The 24,320-nt window shown below is 48.3% G+C and overlaps 1 long non-coding RNA gene across 1 annotated transcript in view; it reads left to right on the top strand.

The window, feature by feature from the left end:
- Window positions 1-4,281: 4,281 nt before the first annotated feature.
- LOC141169999 (uncharacterized) overlaps window positions 4,282-24,320 on the top strand; it is a 29,983-nt gene continuing 9,944 nt past the window's right edge. The window contains exons 1-2 of the long non-coding RNA XR_012252306.1: window positions 4,282-4,366; window positions 6,502-6,597. This is a non-coding gene — a long non-coding RNA (uncharacterized lncRNA). The remainder of the gene's footprint in view (window positions 4,367-6,501; window positions 6,598-24,320) is intronic.

The raw sequence follows: 24,320 nt of genomic DNA on the forward strand, positions 1-24,320 counted from the left end.
GGGTGCCAATACTTTTGGCCAGCACTGTATGTATTGTGGTGCAGCGGCATTGCTATAATGATCTAGTATGTCTGTTTAGGCTATTTCCTCCCCCTCAGCTGACTGGTCACATGACTGTGACATCACACAGGTCCTTTTGCTCACAGAAGGTATGGACACGTGACTGTGAGATAAGCACAGGTCCTGTGGCTGTGTCTACAGGATATATAAAAACCTGGTGAGTTGAGCAGTGTGCAGTGTACCTGTGAGAGAGGCATGAGGCCTGTTCCCCGGGTGGGTGGGACACTGTTTGTCTGAAGCCTAGTGAGGCCGGGTGAAGCCTGGATCCCGTGTGGATGTCAGTAAGCCTTGGAGGGCCAGAGGCTAGAGACCCCATCTGGGAAACAAATGGACCAAAGCAGCTAAAGCCCGACGTAGGTAATACTATTTGTGTTATGGACATTTTCATGGACATTGTTTTATTATTACCTTGCGGGAGGCTGTAACTAGAGCCAAGTGGGCCGGTCTGCCACTTGGGCTCGTGGACTTTATATCTGTGTCGGTGGGCCACGGAGTTGGACCCGGAAATCAGCAGCTTATGGAGTTAATAAACTGCTGACTTGAGAAATACTGGAAAATATGGCAGGTGTGTTTTAAATTGACGCAGCGAAGCGAGTATCCCCCAGGATAATGACAAGCGCTGCCTTACATGTGGTTTGAGAGCGCGGGCAGCTGCAGTCTGGTTGCTGGGAGCATCTGCAGTCTGGTTGCTGGGAGCAACTGTGAAGGTCGTCGTCGCACTCAAACCTGGTTTGCTGTGGCTCGGCGGGGCTCACGAAGGTCAAAGCATCTGGCTACAACTCGGCGGGGTTGTGAAGGTCGTTGTCACACTCAAACCTGGTTTGCTGTGGCTCGGCGGGGCTCACGAAGTCAAAGCATCTTGCTGCAACTCGGTGGGGTTGCGAAGATTGACATCGCTCTCAAATCCTGTTTTGCGGTGGCTCGGCGGGGCCACGAAGATTTTTTCGGGGGGAGCGGTGAAGTTCAAGTGTGAACAGTGTACCGTGATGGCTGTGTGCAAAGCAACAGAGGTGTCTGGAGCTAATGAGCGTTTGAAGGGACGGTTGGGTCCGGAGCAGGTATTTGAGAAACTGTTACTGGACATGGTGCGGGAACCGCAGGAGCTGTGGGCACCGTATAGAATGGTGGCCGTGGACCATTCTATGGACCCTCCGGGGGCGCCCGTGTTGTCCCAGAGTGCCCGGGGAGGTGGTAAGAGGTCTTGTGAACTGAGTCCTAAGACTGTCGCTGATGTTTTTTGTAAAAATTCCCTTACAGGTGTGGTTGTACAAAAGGGGGCGGAGTCTAAAAAGGGGCGGATTTTCACAAGAGCGTAGAGTGTGGAAAACTGGAAATTGTTGATGGTGGGTTGGTACCTCCTAGAAATGATAATTTGACCGTTGAGAATGGTGTGACTCCAGTGGAGGGGGTTGAAGTCAAAGTGGGAGGTGACCTGGTAGTCCACAACATCATGGGGAGTGACACAGACCTGATAGCTGACGGTGACACTACGGAAGTAGGAGAGGTCGGTCAGGAGGGACTAGACGAGGGGAGAGAGTCCACATCTCGACGTAGACGGCGCAAGGGCCACAGAAAGGTTGCTCCTGTAGTCTTGACTAAAAGTGAAAATAAAGAAAATGTAATGGTGTGTGCCGTTGTTACAAGGGTGGATCCTACTTCAGAGGCAGAAGAGGAGGTGACGGACCTGGAGAACGTGTCCTCAGACCAGCAGAGCCTGGAGTCTGAACGGCAGAGGGTATTCCAGGTTGTGAAGGACTTACGGCGAAGTCTAAAGGAAAGCAACGAGGAAGTTGTCCAGTGGAAGGAGATGTTCCACACAATTAAGGAGGACCGCCGCAAAATTAAGGAGGAGGTTTCGCAGTTGAAACTTGAGAAGGAGACGCGGCAGGATGGAGTTTCTGGACGTCATCCGGAACTAGAACGACTGCGCGAACAGTTCAACCAGGAGCTGTGTGAATCTAAAAAGGAGTATGATGAACTCATGAGGGAGCTGCAGCAGTTCCAGGACCAAGTAAAGCCTCTAATGCAGGAGAAGGAGCGACTGGAGGACTCTGTACCAGCGAGACCAGGAGCTATCCGCCCTGAAAGAAGCAATAAAAGTTGAAGTGTCTGCTCACGACCATGAGGCAGAAAAGAGGCATGAAAGGTTCAGTGAGGAACTGCAACAGATTAGGAGAGATTATGAGGACCTCCTCAAGCTTAAAGGAAAACTAGAGGAGGGTAAGGCGGATGCAGAGCAAGAGCGCCAAGTGGTTGAGACCACTCTGCAAGATATCCGTGAGGAGAATGATGATCTCCGGGGAAAGACCCTAGATCTGGAAGCTCAGGTGAAGGAGCTACAGATGTCCTGTGATACCCTCCAGAAGGCGGAGACGTACCTTAAGGAAACAGTCAGCAAGATGGAAGCTGAGCGAGAGAAGATGGAGGAGTCCATCGGAAAAGCCACAGACCAGAGCCAGGAGTTGACCGCTGGTGATGGGAGGTATGAAGCAGATACCTCCTCGAGTGATGTGAGCTCTGATGATTCGGTGGATGTCGGAGCCGAGATCAAGCAGCTCAAGGAGGTGCTACAAGCCCAGTGGACGCAAGAGAAGCGTGAGAGACTGGCTATTGAGAGCCGAGTGGGCACATTGGAGACGGAGAGGTCTGAGAGAGCTCTCCTGCTGGAAGAGCAGTTGAAGCAGGAAGAGCTTCAGAGATGGACTGCTGAGAGGCGAGTAACTGAGCTAAAAGGAGAAGTTTTAGAGCTCTAAGGCCGCCTAGCAAAGTGTCACGCGGTGAACGAGGTCTCCTTGGAGAAGGGAAAAGGCAAACAAGTTGCACTTACTCCCTTAGACCATGAGAAGGTGGACCTGAGGAGAGCTAAGAGTATGGTGTTGAAAGATAATGGTGAAGTGGAGGTGGTCAAGACGAAAAGTTGAGAAGTTGTAGCTGTGAGTCCGCTCAGGGGAAGCATCCAGGGTGAAGAAGCTGGAAGTCAGTTGTCCCTGAAACCTGAGCTGGTTGATCGTCTGGAAACCACTGGTGAGACCGAAACGTCTCGGTACAAGTGCCTCGTAGATGTACCCGAGGACCTGAGGGAAGAATGCACCCGTGAGTTCGTGCATGAGGAGTTTAAGAAGGCCGTGGGAGCCTGGAAGGTGTACTTGACCTCAGAGGCCAAACAGCTGGTGGTCCTGTCCACGACCTGAAGTCACAGTGAAGAGGGTGGCAATCCTGAGTGACATACATTGGCGATGTATTCGCACGAAGCGGTTTCTCCGGTTGAAGACTGAGCAAGCCGCTAGACAACTGGAGCTGATGAGAGAGGCTCACAGTCTGCTAGAAGAGGTCATCCGGGTGCCTCATGTTCTGGTGAGAGAGCTCATTGGGAGAAATGGCCGAGCCATGCAGATGATGGTGAAGAAGTCTGGTGTGGTGAGCAGTCCACATGATCGTCAGGACTGGATACCGGATGAAGACGGCATGGTGTCATTCTACGCTATAGGAACGGAGAAAGTCTGGCATATATGAGCATGCTGGTGGAGTACCGAGTGACCTACCTGCGAGAGGTGGAACAATTGAGTCTCGCTAGACTGCGAGTAGATGGACAGCATCATCTGAGCAGTAGAGGATGGCAGCCGTCTGGAAATGGTGGGACCCGACAGAGAAGGGGGCCCCTAAATAACAGAACACCTGAAGTTAGGGACCCTTCAAGGTGTCCTGAGAGTAGTGGGCGTGGGTTTAGAGGTAGTGAGACCTCCAGTAACTCAGGTGTGGGTGGCCCATACAAACGACCCAATAGAGGACTGGACAATACGGAGTCGAACCAGACCTTAGGTACAAGGACATGTGAGTTGCACTGCCGTATTGACCGCTGGGAGCGGGGGAGACCTGACAGGGTTTCGACTGACCGCTGGGAGCGGGGGAGGCCTGACAAGGTTACGACCCGGAAAGGTGACCTGACGAAGTCAGTGACATTGACAGATGGGAGGTCCCTAAGGAATGGGCTAATGTCAATGAATAATGTTCCAGGGGCTGGACAACGTAAGGGTCAAGTGCATGGTCTCTGTGAACTGTGGGTTTTAAACTGTTGTGTATATTATGTGTTCAACCCCACAGGTTTGAACAGAGGGGGGGAATATGTGGTGCAGCGGCATTGCTATAATGATCTAGTATGTCTGTTTAGGCTATTTCCTCCCCCTCAGCTGACTGGTCACATGACTGTGACATCACACAGGTCCTTTTGCTCACAGAAGGTATGGACACGTGACTGTGAGATAAGCACAGGTCCTGTGGCTGTGTCTACAGGATATATAAAAACCTGGTGAGTTGAGCAGTGTGCAGTGTACCTGTGAGAGAGGCATGAGGCCTGTTCCCCGGGTGGGTGGGACACTGTTTGTCTGAAGCCTAGTGAGGCCGGGTGAAGCCTGGATCCCGTGTGGATGTCAGTAAGCCTTGGAGGGCCAGAGGCTAGAGACCCCATCTGGGAAACAAATGGACCAAAGCAGCTAAAGCCCGACGTAGGTAATACTATTTGTGTTATGGACATTTTCATGGACATTATTTTATTATTACCTTGCGGGAGGCTGTAACTAGAGCCAAGTGGGCCGGTCTGCCACTTGGGCTCGTGGACTTTATATCTGTGTCGGTGGGCCACGGAGGTGGACCCGGAAATCAGCAGTTTATGGAGTTAATAAACTGCTGACTTGAGAAATACCGGAAAATATGGCAGGTGTGTTTTAAATTGACGCAGCGAAGCGAGTATCCCCCAGGATAATGACAAGCGCTGCCTTACAGTATATATAATGTGTGTGTATAAATATATATATATTTATATATATTGCAGAGTACCACTTCTGTCCTGTATACTGGGCATAATTCTCTATGTATTATCCTTTATATACACTGGATAGTACCAATTCTCCTGCACTGTATACTGGGTGTAATTCTCAGTATCTGTATATACACACTGCACTGCTAAAATAAAATGTATAATAATAATAATGTGAGTGGTTTCCCCTCTGAAACTTACCATTCCCAGCATGCCCTGTCAGATTTAATCCTTCAGGGTTTACTGGGAGTTGTAGGTTTGTTACTGCACTGATGATGCGGGGACGGGTATTGCATCCGAGCCCACAGCACCAAGTCATTCACACTGTAAGGCTATTTTCACACTTGCGTTGTGAAATCCGTCCAACTCTTCTGCCTGGAAAGAGTCGGATAGATTTCACAAAATTCCAGCACTTTCCTGATACAGCCTGATGCTCCCTTTGACTATAAAGGGAGGCTGGTCGTGAGCCAGCAAAATAGGCAAGCGCGCTGCTACATTGACTGTGCTCTATACATGCCAGGTGCAGGCAGTATAATACAGCAGGCACCGAACTGCAAAGATCAGGGCTGGCGATGCCACCATACCCAGTTATTTAAACCCTCAGATGCCACGTTCAATAGCAATTGTAGAATCTGTGACGTAAAGCAGAGGGAGGCGACTCATATTGGAGCAGTGAAATCGCCTCTGCCTGGCACATTCCCATGGTAAGCTGTAACAGGTACCTGTGTATAATTTAAGGAAAAAATGCTGGGATGATCTTCATGATTTTTTACCATATTTTTGCATCCTGCTTTTATAAACAGATGTTTCATACTTACTTGCTCCCTACCGCTGAGGTCCTCCATGCCTCTTGCATGTCAATGCTCTGGGTCTCGCTGTGCTTATATCTGCCACAGCAATGGCCACATGCTCCACTGCAGTCAATGACTGGCTTCACATGTCACCACTGAAACCAGTTATTGGCTCCTGTGCCGGCTGTGATAGATGGAAACACTATGTGGACTGTTCCATGGACATGGAGAAGGTGATGTAGAAGACCGTAGCGGTGCATAGCGGGTAAGGACCTATTCACATTTCAATTTTTCACTGACATGTGTTGTCCACATTTCTCATTTGCAGCACGCATACACATTGATTTTAATGTGTGTTCACACATCAGTGTTGTTTTACGGACCATGGGTCAATGAAAAAAATTCATGAACACATGCACTATTTTTGGTCCGTGATGCGGACCAAACACACACACACTAAATTCTATGGGTCTGTGAAAATCACGGGAATGACATCCATGTTTGGTCCGTTTTTAACAGATAGATGCATTGGAAATTATTTTCTGAGCTGAGCAGTGTCCATGGAATACGGATGACCCATTGAGGGCACACAGACGTGAAACGGACCCTTCATGGATGAAACGTACACATTTTAGACACGGTGTGAACAGTGCCTAGGTACGAATCTTCTGTTTAGAGAGGCATGCTGAGGGCACTTGCTAGAAAATAATTTTTCCAGAACATCCCCTTTACAGGTCAAAGTACGCTGCAAACAGTACAATTGCAAAATAAGACAATATACAACCGTTTCCTCTTTACAATGAAAGAACTAATAGTATTACATGTTCTTTTATGTAGGACCAATGTGAATGCTGTGCATTGTGAACAAGCAAGAGCTGAGAATACTGCGTAGACCACCGGATCAGTTGGTAGCCAGTTATAAAGTGATACAGGGTAGGTGATACATGAAATCTAGTATTGATAGCTAGCTTTTTGTTTTACTGGTAGAACATTGACTCAGAAATACAATGAATACTAAATGGAATTTAGGCTAGTTTCACACAAGTGAATCTACTGTGTGAAACACGCTGCTGGTATATCCGCTCTGGAGGAAGATCGTGCCGGCATTACACTTACATATACTCATATACAATGCCCAGCGCTTCCTCCTGTTCTGTAATGTAGTGACAAGCTGCAAATTGCATCTCGTTAGATTACAGAGTTGTAGTGTGGGCGCCTAGAGTCAATTACCCTGGTGGGCCCTAGGCACCCCAGTCCGACCCTGGCAATATTATTATCCTTTTGTCATAATATCACATAATTGTGTTATCTTCATTGTGCTTTATACAGATAACACCATGCTGTTTTGCACCATCTTGTGGCCTTTTTTGAGTATTACGCTCCCACTATGCACAGTGTTGATTTCTCTCTATGAACTATGAATGCTACACTACTTTTGCAGATTGCCCCGGTGGCACGCATTCTCATCTGGTGCCCTGCCAGTTCTCTTCCTGTATCTTTTGTTCCCTTCGGCGTCACAATCCAGTTTGTGTCACGGTCGGTCATGTGATGTGGGTCGAGGCAAGCTCCCGGACTTCACCAGTTCACGCATGCGTCACTACACTCTGCGTCCCTCTCCTATTGGCTAGCGCAGCATTTTTATTCTCTCTCTTCCTGTGATGTGTCGGGGTGGGCACATTGTAAGGCAGCTCCTGCTGTGAACAAAGTATGCAGTAAACTCATTTTTTCCCATCCATCCTGAGTGTACGCTATTTGACCGTGCCATGTATGGGAATATATATATATACCTTTTACCCCAATCTTGTATACTTGACCATTATTTAGTCCCCATACCCCCGTATATTCTCATAGCATCATCAATAGTATACATGTATTTTTACACATATTTGCTTATATATATTTCAGATGATGGTTATATACAGTATACTGTATTTGTGATTTTATACTAAGCAGTGAGTCTCCTTTACATTTTACTATTTATATGTGTGATCTGCACCATCTTCCTGTTTTTGTATGTCCACTGCACCTTTTTACTTCATCAATAAAGTTAATCTTTTATGACATTTATTTATGAATCGCTATATTGACTTAATTATTATTTTTTTTGTCCCTTCTATCAGTTTTGCTAACGATTAGTCTGTTGGCGCTAATGTCTGAGATATATGTACACACACTTATTATCCTCTAACATCAGAAGCACAGCGCACTTTATCCAGGACCAACAGGAATATACCTCGAGTGTCCTTATTGTTATATATATGACTCGCCCCCAGGGCCATGGGGTACTCGACAGCCGAGCCTTATGGCTGCTTTTGGGGGAGATCACGGTGGCTGGCCCGGTCCGTAACCCAGGGCGGGTCAGTGTAAAAAGGGGGATATTTTGTAGGGGAATTTGCCGTGACGCCACCTGCGGTGTCTGGTGAGGATCACCAGCGCTGCAACAGTCCTCTGAGGCAAATGTTAGGACAGCTTGTGATGGATCGGCTCCCCACAGGTGGAGCAGGCCTCAGGGCAGTGTAGATAAATGGAGGAGGTGTGCTGGGCGTTATAGTGCAGGGAGGGAAATGGCACCGGCGAAATAAAGGAGCGGAGGCAGCTCAGTGCAGTCATCCAAGATTTACTCACAGTTCTTAGACAGTCCACAGGTGCACTGTACCGGCGCAAGCCTCCCGCGTCGCACTGCGTTCACCGGGCAAGGTTTCAGTCCTTCCTCAGGCAGCTCGGGTGTACCTGGCAGAACCCCACTTTCATATCTCACTCTCCTCCTCTGACTGAACACACTCTCTCTAAGATGGCTTCCCTATTTATACTCCTATCAAAGTGCTTTCTCTAACTACTTCCTCCACCCACACCCACTACTGGTTCCCCCCATCCAGCCAGGGACAAGGCTCAGCAGCTGCGCTCTGCATGTTGCCCCCCCAGCCGGCCTGGAGTAGGGTAGTGTTGGATGCAGGTGTTTGGGGTTCCGTGCAGCACTCCCACCTTACCTGAGAGAAGGGAGACACCACACCTCGGGGTGAGGTGCAGTACTTCTGTGGCGACTGAACCCTCAGGGGCGCCATATATATACCGTATATAATTAAAAGTAAAAAAACAGAATATGAAGTCCAGCAAGGCCAGGAGGGCGGAGCCGGATAAAATAGGCAAAAATGGTCATGTGACCAGCAAACTAAAAAAAACCTAACAGGAGAGCTCTAACAACCAGCTCCTTAACTCCTCCTCCTCCTCATTATGTATATAGTTAGGTCCATATATATTTGGACAGAGACAACATTTTTCTAATTTTGGTTCTAGACATTACCACAATGAATTTTAAACAAAACAATTTAGATGCATTTGAAGTTCAGACTTTCAGCTTTCATTTGAGGGTATCCACATTAAAATTGGATGAAGGGTTTAGGAGTTTCAGCTCCTTAACATGTGCCACCCTGTTTTTAAAGGGACCAAAAGTAATTGGACAATTGACTCCAAGGTTATTTCATGGACAGGTGTGGGCAATCCTTTCGTTATGTCATTCTCAATTAAGCAGATAAAAGGCCTGGAGTTGATTTGAGGTGTGGTGCTTGCATTTGGAAGGTTTTTCTGTGAAGTAAACATGCGATCAAAGGAGCTCTCCATGCAGGTGAAACAAGCCATCCTTAAGCTGCAAAAAACAGAAAAACCCATCCGAGAAATTGCTACAATATTAGGAGTGGCAAAATCTACAGTTTGGTACATCCTGAGAAAGAAAGAAAGCTCTGGTGAACTCATCAATGCAAAAAGACCTGGGCGCCCACGGAAGACAACAGTGGTGGATGATCGCAGAATAATCTCCATGGTGAAGAGAAACCCCTTCACAACAGCCAACCAAGTGAACAACACTCTCCAGGAGGTAGGCGTATCAATATCCAAATCTACCATAAAGAGAAGACTGCATGAAAGTAAATACAGAGGTTCACTGCACGGTACAAGCCACTCATAAGCATCAAGAATAAAAAGGCTAGACTGGACTTTGCTAAAAAAACATCTAAAAAAGCCAGCACCGTTCTGGAAGAACATTCTTTGGACAGATGAAACCAAGATCAACCTCTACCAGAATGATGGAAAGAGAAAAGTATGGCGAAGGCGTGGTACAGCTCATGATCCAAAGCATACCACATCATCTGTAAAACACGGCGGAGACAGTGTGATGGCTTGGGCATGCATGGCTGCTAGTGGCACTGGGTCACTAGTGTTTATTTATGATGCGACACAGGACAGAAGCAGCTGAATGAATTCTGATGTATTCAGAGCCATACTGTGTGCTCAGATCCAGCCAAATGCAGCCAAACTGATTGGTCGTCGTTTCATACTACAGATGGACAATGACCCAAAGCAACCCAGGAGTTTATTAAAGCAAGGAAGTGGAATATTCTTGAATGGCCAAGTCAATCACCTGATCTCAACCCAATTGAGCATGCATTTCACTTGTTAAAGACTAAACTTCAGACAGAAAGGCCCACAAACAAACAGCAACTGAAAACCACCGCAGTGAAGGCCTGGCAGAGCATCAAAAAGGAGGAAACACAGCATCTGGTGATGTCCATGAGTTCAAGACTTCAGGCAGTCATTGCCAACAAAGGGTTTTCAACCAAGTACTAGAAATGAACATTTTATTTACAATTATTTCATCTGTCCAATTACTTTTGGTCCCTTTAAAAACAGGGTGGCACATGTTAAGGAGCTGAAATTCCTAAACCCTTCATCCAATTTTAATGTGGATACCCTCAAATGAAAGCTGACAGTCTGAACTTCAACTGCATCTGAATTGTTTTGTTTAAAATTCATTGTGGTAATGTCTAGAACCAAAATTAGAAAAATGTTGTCTCTGTCCAAATATATAACTGTATGTCCCTCAATTTTGTTATATGTCACCCATCCTGGTAAACAGTTGAAACCAGAAGTTTACATACACTAAGATTACTATGCCTTTAAACAATTCTGGACTGCCCATATGATGATGTCATGTGTTTGTAAGCTTCTATTTTTTTGGCAACATCTGAGTTAATTAGAGACACACCTGTGGATGTACTTTAATGCACACCTGAAACGCACTGCTTCTTTGTATAGCATCATGGAAATGTCTAAAGAAATTAGCCAAGATATCAGGAAGAGAATTGTGGACTTGCACAAGTCTGGCTCATCCTTGAGTACAATTTCAAGATACCTGAAGGTGCCTCATTCATCTGTGCAAACAATTATATGCAAGTACAAACAAAATGGGAATGTCCAGCCATCATACCACTCAGGAAGGAAACGGTTCTGTGTCCCAGAGATGAACATGCTTTAGTCCAACATGTGCATATCAACCCAAGGACAAAAACAAAAGACCTTATGAAGATGATGGTGGAAGCTGGTAAGATTGTGTCAATATCCACAGTGAAACGAGTACTGTATCAATATGGGCTGAAAGGCCACTCTGCCAGGAAGAAGCCATTACTCCAAAAGAAACATAAAAAGCCAGATTAATGTTTGCAACGCACAGGAGCAAAGACCTTACATCATTACGTTTGAAGGAAAAAGGGAGAAGCTTGGAAGCCTAAAAATACCATCCCAAATGTGAAACACGTGGGTGGCAGCATCATGTTGTGGTTTTGTTTTGCTGCAGGAGGGACTGGTGCACTTCACAAAATAGATGGCATCATGAGAAAAGAAGATTATGTGGCAATACTGAAGCAACATCTTAAGACATCAGCCAGGAAGTTAAAGCTTTGGCATAAATTGGTCTTCCAATTGGACAATGACCCGAAGCATACTGACAAAATGGTAACAAAGTGGCTTAAGGATATCAAAGTCAATGTTTTGGAGTGACCATTACAAAGCCCTGATCTCAATCCTATAGAAAATTTATGAGCAAAGCTGAAAACGAAGGTGCGAGCAAGGCGACCTACAAACCTGGATCAGTTACACAAGTTTTGTCAGGAGGAATGGGCCCAAATTCCGACCAACTATTGTGAGAAGCTTGTGAGAAACGATTGACCCAAGTCATTCAGTTTAAGGGCAATGGTACCAAATACTAATGAAATGTACAGTATGTAAACTTTTGACTTTGCAGTAAGTAATAAAAATGCTTTAAAACATTCTCTCTCTCATTATTCTGGCATTTGGCAAATATTAAAAATGATGGTAATCCTAATTGATCTAAAACGTGAAAGGTTTATCCTGATGTCATGTTAGATATTGAGAAAAACATGTATATGTGTCTTTTTATATAGTGTATGTAAACTTCTGGTTTCAACTGTATATGCCCTCCCATCCTGGTATATATATCCCCCCCATCCTGTTATATATGTGTCCCCCATCTTGGTATATATGTTCCCCCTATACTTGTATATATGGCCCTCCCATCCTAGTATATATGGTCATCCAATCCTGGTATATATAGCCCTCTCATCCTGGTATATATGGCTCTTTCATCCTGGTATTTATGGCCCTTCCATCCTGGTATATATGATCTAAAATACTGGTATATGTGGCCCTCCTTCCTGGTATATATGATCTAAAATCCTGGTATGTGTGGCGCTCCATCCTGGTATATATGCCCCCCCCCCCCCCCATCCTGGTATATATGTCCTCCCCAACCTGGTATTTGGCCCTCCCATCCTGGTGTATATGGCACTCCCATTCTGGTATATATGATCTCCATCCTTGTATATGTGGCCCTCTATCTTGGTATATATGTCGCCATTTCTAGTATATATGATCCCCATCATGCCGCATACTTAAAAAAAATAAACCATTCTGCTCACCTTCCCTTTGCTCCTACACGGTGCGGCACCATCTTCTGAGGCTGGCAACTTACTTCAGTGTATAAACGGCGCAGCGGCCCTCACATGCCGACATCAGCTGCCAGAATATTCACTGCTCCCCACGCCTGGGATTATGGGGGGGGTCTCGCATAAATTGAAACTAGAATACATGGTGGAAGGTGTAAAAAGCAAACAGGACACAGTAAAGTAACATTGTGTAGATACACAGTAATACTCATCATACATGATTGTGTCAACAAAATGGAATTCTCTCACCCATTCTTTGTTTGCCCGGGATGAAAGTTGCTGTCTGGGGAGTTCCTTCTGGACCAAGTAGTTGTATAAGCTGGCCCTGTTAGTCCCTTTAGGCTCAAACTTAAACTATCCCCACAAAGCTCCCGCTCTGACAAGGGCAGACCACAGCCAGCCCTGTATGGAGGCCCTGCACTTTCCCTTTGACATTTTGTTGACACAATCATGTATGAATTATTATAAATATGTAGGATCTGCACTCAGACCTCATACTTGTGTTTTGAGAAATCTCTGTTTTTCATTTAAATGTCTGGATTCCTGGAGATAGAAATAAATGCTTAATCCATGGAATAAAGGGAAGAACAGAGATTTTCCCCTAGTTTAATTGATGTATATCTGGATCTGTTAAAAATTGGTGTTTCAGGGGAGGGCGACTTACTGTGTCCCCCGTATACACCCTCTTCCCTCTACAGATTCTATCCAGAGCCTGGTCTTCACACCTGAAGATAGAGTACAAGCTCTTTATGTATTTTTACACATATTTAATATAGAGATGGTCCCCTGACTGTGTTAATGGTAATAATCATTCCAGCATTGAGATCCATCTCTCTTTTTATGGGTGGCATTATCTGTTTATTGTTCTTAACTATTAAATATTAAAAGTTATGTTTTAGATTCTCACTTTAATTGCTGTCTAGTATCTAATCTATAGTGAGAACATATCTCAATATTGGTTGGTGTTACTCTCACTGTTTTGCTTGTTGCTGAAAAGGTGAAAAACCAATTAAAAACAATTTCTGCTTTTGCCCCAAATTAATGGAACGTGTGTATCCATATCATGGATGCCGATACAGTTGAAAACAACAATAGGAAAGGGAGCCATCAGCTGTTGCTCCCTCTCCCATCATTCCCCCTCTCCATCTGAACTCTGTGATGTCTCAGTGTAGAAGGCGCGATGACATCACTACACCACGCCCTCTGTGCTGAGCAGTGCAGGGGCTGGAGCTGCGAGGGATAAGGGAGAGGTGAGTATTTGTTTATTTATTTTATATGTATAGAGGACTACATGGGGCCCATAATACTGTATGGAGCACTATATGGTGCCCTTAATACTGTATGGAGCACTAAATGGTGCCCATTATACTGTATGAACCACTATATGGGGCCCATTATACTGTTCCAAGGATTATGTGGTGCCAATAATACTGTATGGAGGACTATATGGGGTCCATAATACTGTATGGAGGACTATGTGTTGCCCGTAATACTGTATGGAGCACTATATGGGGAACATTATACTGTATGGAGGACTATGTGGTACCCATAATACTGAATTCCCCCCCCCCCCCCCCCCCAAATACTCAGGAGCTCATGAATACACAGTGTTTAGAAAATAAATGTCAGACTAAGGGACCAGAAACCACCACATTCCGATATGAGAACTGCCAGTCTTGATGAATCAGGGCTAAATCTTTACTTGAAAGTTTCAAATGTAATAGAAATGTTCTGGCTGCAGTGAGGAGGTCATGTGATTGGCAGTTACTGGTCATTCCTGGCACCTGCAATGAGAGAGCGAGCACAGCGACTTGTCTACAAGGAGCATCCGGAGAGTTTTTAGCCATAAAGGCACAATGTTTTGTCATTTTTTCCTTTTCCTCCCATTTGTACCCTCCCCCATTTCCCCTTTTTTCATTTTTGCAGGATTTACAGGATTCCATCATCCTTTTACTGGTCATCGTGTGGCAAGTATCATTCTCTGTAGCCCATATACAGTTCACAGAGCACAATACATTCACATTACACAATGTATACACAGAGGGAGGAATGGAGCTGTCCACATTATTTGATCGGGAAGGAGCTGTGTAACAGATTTATAGTTTTAGAGTCATAAAAGAAACATTAAAAGTGTGCATCATCCGTCAGAGGTATCGGTTTATCTTATATGTCCCAGCGTATACATTAAATGGATGCCTAAATGTGATATAAAAATAGTCTATCACTGGTCATAGAGAGAAAGGGGACAAGAGAGCAGGAGAACTATATATGTATATGACTCACCCCCTGGGCTGTGGGGCACCCGGAACCGGGCTTCTGTACGATGTTGGGGGTAGTAGTGGCAACCTGATCCCGTGGCTCAGGGTGGTCAGACCAAATGTTGTGGCAGTCTATTTATAGATTTGTGAATGTCCGACTACGCCACCCGTGGATTGTGGTCAGGGTAACCGCCGCTGCAAGGCAGACAGCTGAGGCTGGTGTTGATGTGCAGCACATGGGTAGGATAACTCCCCACGGGAAGAGTGTAGCCTCAGGGCAGTGTAGGTGAATGCTGGGGGTGATAGTGCAGGCCGCAATAGTAAGAGTTCAGAGTCCGCTTCAAACAGTCCAGGGTCTTTATTGTAGGTGTTATTAACGACCCAACAGTAGTACAGGTTAGGAATGGGCCTGGGTGTCTGAGAGCATTCGGGCGAGCCCCACTGGTCAGGGCGAGTGTGTAGGCCTACCGTTCTCTCTATGCTCTTTCTGACTATCCCCCTCTTCGTGGTGTAATAGCCCACGTCCCTGAGCTGGCCGTGTACTTCTCGCCTGTATGGCTTGCGACTCGGGCCTTGGGTACCTTTTGCTTTCTCCTCGCTGTACTGGTCCCTCTGTGTGGCGGAGCCTCCAGGCTTCTTAGGCCAAGGGACCTGCAATCCCTTGCGAGTTGGTTCTCTGCTGCTGGGCTTACAACCCTGACAGCCTCGGACCCCAATGTCCGGTTGTGTGATTCTCTCAGCCAGGACCGACTCTCGTCGCCTCTGTCCCTGGCTTGCAGTTTCTCCTCTGCCTCACGGACTCCTCAGCTACAGCTGAACTGTCCCTCCTTCTCTGGGACTAGTCTCAGTCCTGAGCTAGGTCGTCCAGTTCTCTCTAACCCTGCCCCCAGTTCCAGCTTTTATAGGGGCAGCCAGCTCACCCTACTGGCCTGGGACAGGAGGTGCTGTATGCTAATTGTCCCTAACCAGGGAACCTCCCTCCTGCTCTCAGACACAGCCTTTAATATTTGTGGCATCCAGACCTGGGGTGACACATTCCCCCCTAGTAAAATTTAGTACTCTGGACTAAACAGGAAACACAAATACAGGGTATAAATGACAACATAACATATTTACAAGTACATTTTGTCCTTAAGGCCACGGCGCTTCCGTGACCGGGTGTCCATATCACCCAACAAGGTGAAGTTTTCCACAGTGTGGGGACCTGTCTCCATAAACCCCAAGTTCCTGGCCTTGGACATGGCGGCAAGGTAAAAGCTAACTACTTTGGACCACAAGGAGGCCACGCCGGACAGGTTTTTCTTCTGTGGCAATCTTCACAAGAGGGCACCAGGTGCAACTATCTACGTGGTAGTTCCGGTTATTCACCGTCCATAACCTGTCAGTCCATTGTATCTAGGAAAACTGGGAAAACAGTATTAGTAACCAGGTAACAAGTATAACACATTAACTACATACTTTACATTTAGATCTTCCAGCGAGCTGGTATTTGACCCCTAGTAATCCGGGTTGACCTGCGTAACCCACTGTCTGGTGGTGGTCTAACCTGGCTTTCCCCACTAGCATTTAGGGTACAGCTACTAGCTGGGTTTACAGGCAGGGCAGGCAGCTGTCTGCAGGTCCTTTGGCTTACCGCAGGCATGGCAGGATCACTGTCAGCAGAGGGTTGACTCTCCTGGGCTGCTGGCATGGGTTCTTCTGCCTCCGGGGCTGCTTGTTCCTCTTGTTCTTCCTGCTCTGCTGTAGGCTCCTGCTGGGTTGGCTGAAGGAAGTGTAGGACGGGTACCACTATTGCATCGTTTATCCGAGTCCAGGATACTCTCCAAGAACTGTGTTGATCATTTCTTCTTTGTCCTCTGCAAGTTCAAGGTCATCTTGATCTTCTCCTGCACTCTGTAGTTGCTCGGGGCTCCGTTTTAGGTGGTCTCTGGAGACAGTGCTAGTGGTTTCTCCTCCATCCTTGGTAATTACACATACCTTCGAGTTGTCGTGGTTGGACGGCAGTACTGTTTACGGGTCTCTCTCCCACTGGTCATCCAGCTTGTGAAGCTTTCTCTTCCGCTTCAGGACCTGCTCGCCAGGTTTCAGGGGACCAGCAAGGGCTCTCTTGCTTTTCTCTCGCTTGAGCCAGATTCCTCTCCACACTCTCCTGTACCTTCTTGTACTGCAGCCGCCATTCCGTATCCCAGTCCGCGTCTGGGGGAGGTGTCCTCGGGTGTCAGGACTCCCATCTCCAGGTCTATCGGCAGCTTACCTGGTCTTGTTCGCATCAGGTAAGCCGGGGTGCAATTGGTAGCATTCATCGGGATATGGTTGTATAAGTCTATCAGGTCCGGCAGTTTTTCCGGCCACAGGCTGCGTTCCTCTAGGGGCAACGTTTTGAGGAGATCAATGACAATATTATTAATTTTCTCACACAGCCCGTTTGTTTGCGGGTTACATAGTTAGTAAAGCCGAATAAAGACTTGCGCCCATCAAGTTCGACCTGTAAGTTCTGTAATTGCTAAAGTTGATCCAGAGGAGGGCAAAAACCCCAAATGATTTAGCCAATCTTCACGTGAGGAAAAATTCCCTCCTGACTCTGAAACCAGGCGTTGTCCGAATCTTCTTACAGCCGTAGAGGTTGCAGAACTCCTGGAAGATTTCCGCCTCGAACGCTGGACCTTGATCTGTCAAGACCTGTTCCGGATACCCGTGTGGACGGCAGAAGTGTTGTTGGAAGGCTCTGGCCGCTGTTTGGGCTGTCAAGTCTTTAACGGGAACCACCACCAGGAACCGGGAATAGTGGTCCACTATTGTCAGGGCATAGACGTAGCCCGACCGGCTTGGAGCCAATTTCACATGGTCCAGAGCTACCAGCTCAAGAGGCTGCCTGGTGACAATGGGCCTCAAGGGTGTCTTCTGGCTGGTAAGTCCTTCCTTCTGAGGTTACATGGGCCGCAGTCCCTGCACCACTTCTCTATGGCCCCTCTCATACCGACCCAGTAGAACCGCTCTCTCAGTAGGAACTCCAGTTTCTTCCAACCCGAAGTGTCCTGCTCTGTTATGGTAGGCCTCCAGGACCATTGCTGCATCTAGTCTCGGGACCACTACCTGCCAGGTCAGCTCGTGCGTCCGGTGGTTGACAAGCCTTCTGCACAGTTTACCTTTGTAGAGGAATAGCCTGCTTTTTTTCTTCCATAACTGCTTGGCTTCCTCTAGAGCGTCCGGGCCAGGGCTAGCGCCTGCCTGGGTCAACAGGTCTTTCACCAGGCGAATTGCAGGGTCACTATCTTGCGTTTCAGCCCAGCCGTGGTGGGGTAAGGAGTTGAACATGACGGTGGTTAGGTCTTTGTCTCTTACCCGGTGAGAATACTGAGTGGCCCCATACCAGTGGAACGCAGGGAGCTCTACTTCCTCCAGCTCCTCCGAGTCTTCTTCCCCTTCGGGTAGGTGGGGCATTCTCGATAGGGCATCTGCGTTGGCGTTGGTCCTGCCTGCCCGGTATTTGATTGTGAAGTCATAGTTCGATAGCCGGGCCATCCACTGCTGTTCCAGGGCACCAAGTCTTGCATTGTCCAGGTGTGTCAACGGGTTGTTGTCCGTGTACACGGTGAACTTTGCGGAGGCCAGGTAATGTTTAAACCGTTCTGTGACGGCCCACACCACTGCCAAGAATTCTAGCTTGAAGGAGCTGTAATTCTCCGGGTTTCTTTCAGTGGGCCTCAGCTTCCGACTGGCATACGCGATCACCCTTTCTCTGCCCTGTTGGTTCTGTGACAGTACGGCTCCCAGCCCCACATTACTGGCGTCTGTGTGGAGGATAAAAGGCTGGTCATAATCTGGGTAGGCCAGGATCTCATCCCCCGTGAGGGCCATCTTCAACTGGCGGAAGGACTCCTCTTCCGGCTTGTCCCACTTGAAGGGTGGCTTTTGGCTTCTGGTCTTAGACTGACCTATCAGGAGGTCCTGCATTGGAGCTGCCATCTTTGTGAACCCGGGGATGAACCTTCGGTAGTAGCCTACCAACCCGAGGAATTGCCTCACTTCTTTGATGTTAGAGGGGCTTGGCCAGCTCTGGATTACTGTAACCTTGTCAGGGTCGGCGGCTACTCCCTCTGCACTCACCACGTGTCCTAGGTACTGTACCTTCGGCTTTAACAGATGGCACTTGGAGGGTTTCACTTTCATGCCAAAGCCTGCCATGGCCTCGAACACCTCAGCCAGGTGCTTTAGATGGTCCTCGTAAGTCTTCGAATAGACAATCACGTCATCCAGGTAGAGTAGGACCGTCTCAAAGTTTTGGTGCCCTAGACAGCATTCCATCAGCCTCTGGAAGGTCCCGGGTGCATTGCAGAGCCTGAATGGCATACAGTTGAATTCACTTAATCCCATCGGGGTGGTGAAGGCGGCATTCTCCTTGTCAGCCTCTGCCACAGGAACCTGCCAGTACCCGCTAGTAAGGTCCTACGTAGAGAAGAAATTAGCTGATTATAGTGCGGCCAAAGACTCCTCTATTCTAGGCCTCGGGTATGCGTCTTTATGGGTGATACGATTGACTTGTCTATAGTCCACGCACATTCTCATGGTACCGTCTTTCTCTTTTTTACCAGAACCAAGGGGGCTGCCCAGGGGTTACAGCTGTCTCTAATGACCCCGGATTCTTTAATTTCTCTCAGCATGCCCTTTGCGTTCTGATAGTGTGCGGGGGGTACAGGTCTGTATCTCTCTTTTATTGGTGGGTGGCTCCCCGTGGGGATGTGGTGTTCTACCCCTTTCACTCTGCCGAAGTCTAGCGGGTGCTTACTAAAGATTCTCTTGTACTCCTGAACCACCCGGTAGACTCCTTGTTTTTGGTGCAAGGGCTGTGGAGTCAGCACCCACGTGGAGTTTCTGGCACCAGTCCTCCTTGTGTTTCTGGGAGCCATTACCTTCCGCCTGGGGAGATGGAGGCAAGGGTTCCACGGCCCTGACAGCATTGTGTTCAACAGTATACAATTTGGCAAGTGTAGCGTACCGGGGCAAGTGTACTTCCCTTTCCCCGATGTTTAAGATCCGGACGGGCACCCTTCCATGGCGGACATCAACCACCCCCCAGGCTGTCAAAATGGTGGGCCTGCTGTCTGAGTACACTGGTTCTACCATGGCTTGGTAGTCTTTCCCTCTTAACCCGATTGCAGTCCGACACCAGATCATCATTTCACTTTTGGGAGGCATGGCAATGGGGAACGGGTCGCTCATCCTCACACTACCGATCTCACCACCAGACAGTTCTACCTGTTGCTGTCTCATCAGGGCTCTTATCTCCTTCTGGAGGACCCTCTGTTGGCTGGAGCTCACATTCATCGCCACCTGCTGCAAAATTACAATTACTTCTGAAAGACAATTTTCAATCACGTTAGTACCCAAGGTTATTTTAGGGTGACTTTCTCGACGATCAATGTCCACAATGATCACTCCCTGTGCCGGCAGTTCAACTTTACCAATCTTAACGGTCATCTCTCTGAACCCCACCTGCGGCACGGGCTGGCCATTGCTGGCGATGATGCTCAAGTCATTGTCTGGGTAGTGGGTTATGTCAGTGTCACTCCAATACTGCTTAAAAAGTACATAGGGGATGGTAGTTACTTGTGACCCGGTATCCAGCGGTACACTCATGGGGATACCGTCCAGCACTATGGGTAAAACTGTGCGTCCCCCCATGTATTCATCACGCCAATTAGACGGGCCTAATGACCTTATGCCTGGGGGTTGGCCCTCTGCCCCAGGTCAGACCCATTTAAAGTACAGTACCTGGCTACGTGTCCCGGCTGGCTGCAACGGCGGCAAATCGGCTGTCCATCCTCAGTGTAACAGTCGGTGGGCCTCCCTCTGAACGACAGAATCCTCCTCTGTCGACGCCACTGGACATCCTCCGGACTTGAAGCCAGCTTGATTGGTCCTGACGAGTCCATCTGTAATGACTGTACGGTCCTGGTCAATGCAGCAACACTCTTTGTTAGTTCTTGGACCTGGTGGTGCAGGTTTGCTGGCGGGGATGGGTTTAGAGCCTGCACATCAGCCCCCACAAGGTCTGCGGGGTAGGGCGCCGCCCCCTGGTGGTAAGTGATGGCAGGGCGCCGGGAAACTACAGCGCCACCTGGTGCGGGTTCTCGGAGCACCCGGATGGCCCTATCTTTGAACTGTGCAAAAGTCAAATCGGGGTTCTGTAGGGCCATGAGGCGCAGCTGGGTTCTGTGGGCGCTGGACAGCAGACCTTCTATGAACTGCTCAGTCAATAATTTATCTGTATCCTGCACGCTGCCAGGGTCAGCTTGCTTGATTGCTCCCAAGGCTTCCTGTAAATTTAGGCCATAATCTCTGATGCTATCTTGAGCTCGCTGCTTACATCCATAGAACCACATTTTGATTTCTGCTGAGGTACGGGTATCAAAGGTGTCCCGTAGATGGGTCAGAACCCCCCCTTACAGTCCTTTTCTCCTCAGCTGTGCAAGACTTTACCTCCCGCTGGGCCGCACCAGTTAACTGCCCTATCAGTATGCTTACTTTCTGTTCTTCTGTCAGGGGATAAACTTTGAACAGGCTATACAGCCTTTCTTTAAAGTCGCCCAAGGTATGCGACTCGCCGGCATACTGTGGCAGCCAGGCCGCTCCGGGGATATAGGGCATGGAAAACGGCATCACAAGCTGCAGCGGCTACGCTGGTGGTAGAGGGTCCCTCCGCGTCCGACATCTTCCTCCCCCCTAGTTAACCGTGGCCTACCTTCCGGCGATCCTCTTCTGTAGGCCGTGGCTCCGCTCGCGATGCTCTGGGCGAGGACCTTGCGTCGCACGGTGATGACGCCGGCGTCCGCTGGATCTCTTTCCAGGACATTGCGCAGCGTCTCAGCGTAGGGCGGGGCTATAGGTCTTGCGCATTTTTGACGTCCATGCCCCTCTTCTTCCCGCGCGGCGTCCCGAAGATGGCGCCCGATGGCGGGAAACTGCAACGGATGGCGGGAAATGGCCCGAATGGCGGGAAACTTCACCCAGGTATGTATAAAGTCTTTTTCAGGCACACAATACCCGTTTGTGGCGGGTTGGTCACAATCCTGCCGACTACGCCAAAAAGCTGACTCACCCCCTGGGCTGTGGGATACCCGGAACCGGGCTTCTGTACGATGCTGGGGGTAGTAGTGGCAACCCGATTCCGTGGCTCAGGATGGTCAGACCAAATGTTGTGGCAGTCTATTTATAGATTTGTGAATGTCCGACTACACCACCCGTGGATTGCGGTCAGGGATAACCGCCGCTGCAAGGCAGACCGCTGAGGCTGGTGTTGGTGTGCAGCACAGGGGTAGGATAACTCCCCACGGGAAGAGTGTAGCCTCAGGGCAGTGTAGGTGAATGCTGGGGGTGATAGTGCAGGCCACAATAGTAAGAGTTCAGAGTCCGCTTCAAACAGTCCAGGGTCTTTATTGTAGGTGTTATTAATGACCCAACAGTAGTACAGGTTAGGAATGGGCCTGGGTGTCTGAGAGCATTCGGGCGAGCCCCACTGGTCAGGGTGAGTGTGTAGGCCTACCGTTCTCTCTATGCTCTTTCTGACTATCCCCCTCTTTGTGGTGTAATAGCCCACGTCCCTGAGCTGGCCGTGTACTTCTCGCCTGTATGGCTTGCGACTCGGGCCTTGGGTACCTTTTGCTTTCTCCTCGCTGTACTGGTCCCTCTGTGTGGTGGAGCCTCCAGGCTTCTTAGGCCAAGGGACCTGCAATCCCTTGCGAGTTGGTTCTCTGCTGCTGGGCTTACAACCCTGACAGCTTCGGACTCCAATGTCCGGTTGTGTGATTCTCTCAGCCAGGAGCGGCTCTCATCGCCTCTGTCCCTGGCTTGCAGTTTCTCCTCTGCCTCACGGACTCCTCAGCTACAGCTGAACTGTCCCTTCTTCTCTGGGACTAGTCTCAGTCCTGAGCTAGGTCGTCCAGTTCTCTCTAACCCTACCCCCAGTTCCAGCTTTTATAGGGGCAGCCAGCTCCCCCTACTGGCCTAGGACAGGAGGTGCTGTATGCTAATTGTCCCTAACCAGGGAACCTCCCTCCTGCTCTCAGACACAGCCTTTAATATTTGTGGCATCCAGACCTGGAGTGACACATATACACACAACAAGCTTTATAGGAAAGTAATGTATATAACTGAAATTACGTGTATAAGTGGGATTCCACTGATTCTGATCAGAAGGATGAGTGCTTTAATGCGGAAAGAGAGGTTAATTCCCCCACTGACTCAGTAAAAGCACATCCCATACATCGCAGGCGGATCATAGATACCCCTGTAGGTGCACAACAGAGAGATGTGTTGGAGGATTATAGTCAGCAAGAACTTAATAATCTTCATGATTGTTTTTCTCAAAAAGCCAATGAATCATTGATTACTTGGGAGGTAAGACTGTGGGAGATAGGGGCCCATGGAGTACAAGTGGATACAGTAGATGGTCCCAAGTTTGTGCAACTAAGTCATGATCCTGTAGTGAAGGAAGCGTTCTGTACACTGCGGATTCGGTTGCAACATTCGACTTGCAGTATACTGGATGTTGTGGCTATGGCATTACAGCCTAAAAATCCATCTGAAGCAGATTGGCCCCCTAATAAGAAGCCATGGTTTACATTAAAAGATTGTTCCCATAGGTTGAAGGAAGAGGTCATGAAAAAATGCTATTTCTGTAAGGACCTATGATGACTACATAGCAGTGCTAGTTAGTGTGTCTGTCAGAAATCGCATAATCAGGGCTGCTCCCCAGCTTATAAACATATAATGATGACCCTAATGGTAAACCAGACTGGGAAGACCATCTCCAACACCCTAGAGGCAATTCGGCAATTGGGTAATTTGGGAGATTGGGGCCCCAGGACTAGTGGTAATTTTGTTTCCGGAGAGCAGCGTAGAGAATCTAAAAACAATAACAATGGCTCCCGCATATCACGCAATGATATGTTTATTGCCTTGTTGAAAGATGAGGTTCCCAAAGAGGAAATTGATGGGATTGGTACTGACTAGTGATGAGCGAGCGTGCATGCTCGCTACTGCTCGGTGCTCCCCCGAGCATTTCACTGCTCGAGATGTGTGGCGCCCCTGAGGGTTCAGTCGCCACAGGGGTACTGCACCTCAGCTCGAAGTGTGGTATCTCCTCTTCCAGGTAAGGATGGAGCATTTCTCAGGACCCCACTTTACCACTCAACACTAAACCACTCCTGTCCAGTAGGGGGTCTAAATGCACCAGGGTGCTGCCCCAGCCCGGGATAGAGGAGATGGGGGGGAACCAAAGATGGGGGGAACCATGTAGTGGGTGAGGGTGGAGAACATACTTTTAGGAAACACTTATTCTTTCATATTTAATCTCCGGCCATCTTAAGTTCAAGGTCTTTGATTGTGATATTCGTCTGTGATTGTGGTATTCGTCTGTGATTGTGGTCTTCTGCCAGAGTCCAGCAAAAGTCTGCAGCTGACTGAAGATACACGGTCCTCGTTCTCTGGCCTTGAGACGAGGAGCGGGTCTGAGTTAACCACTGTCTCTACCCGGTCAAGGTCCTGACCTAAGAAGGCCTGGAGGGGAGCAGGCAAAAGGATCCCAGGGGGGATACGGACGGAG

Source organism: Phyllobates terribilis, unplaced genomic scaffold (genome assembly GCF_046119375.1).
Source record: "Phyllobates terribilis strain yellow unplaced genomic scaffold, ASM4611937v1 Scaffold_1__5_contigs__length_1240528914, whole genome shotgun sequence".
In the NCBI taxonomy this organism is placed as follows: Eukaryota; Metazoa; Chordata; class Amphibia; order Anura; family Dendrobatidae; genus Phyllobates; species Phyllobates terribilis.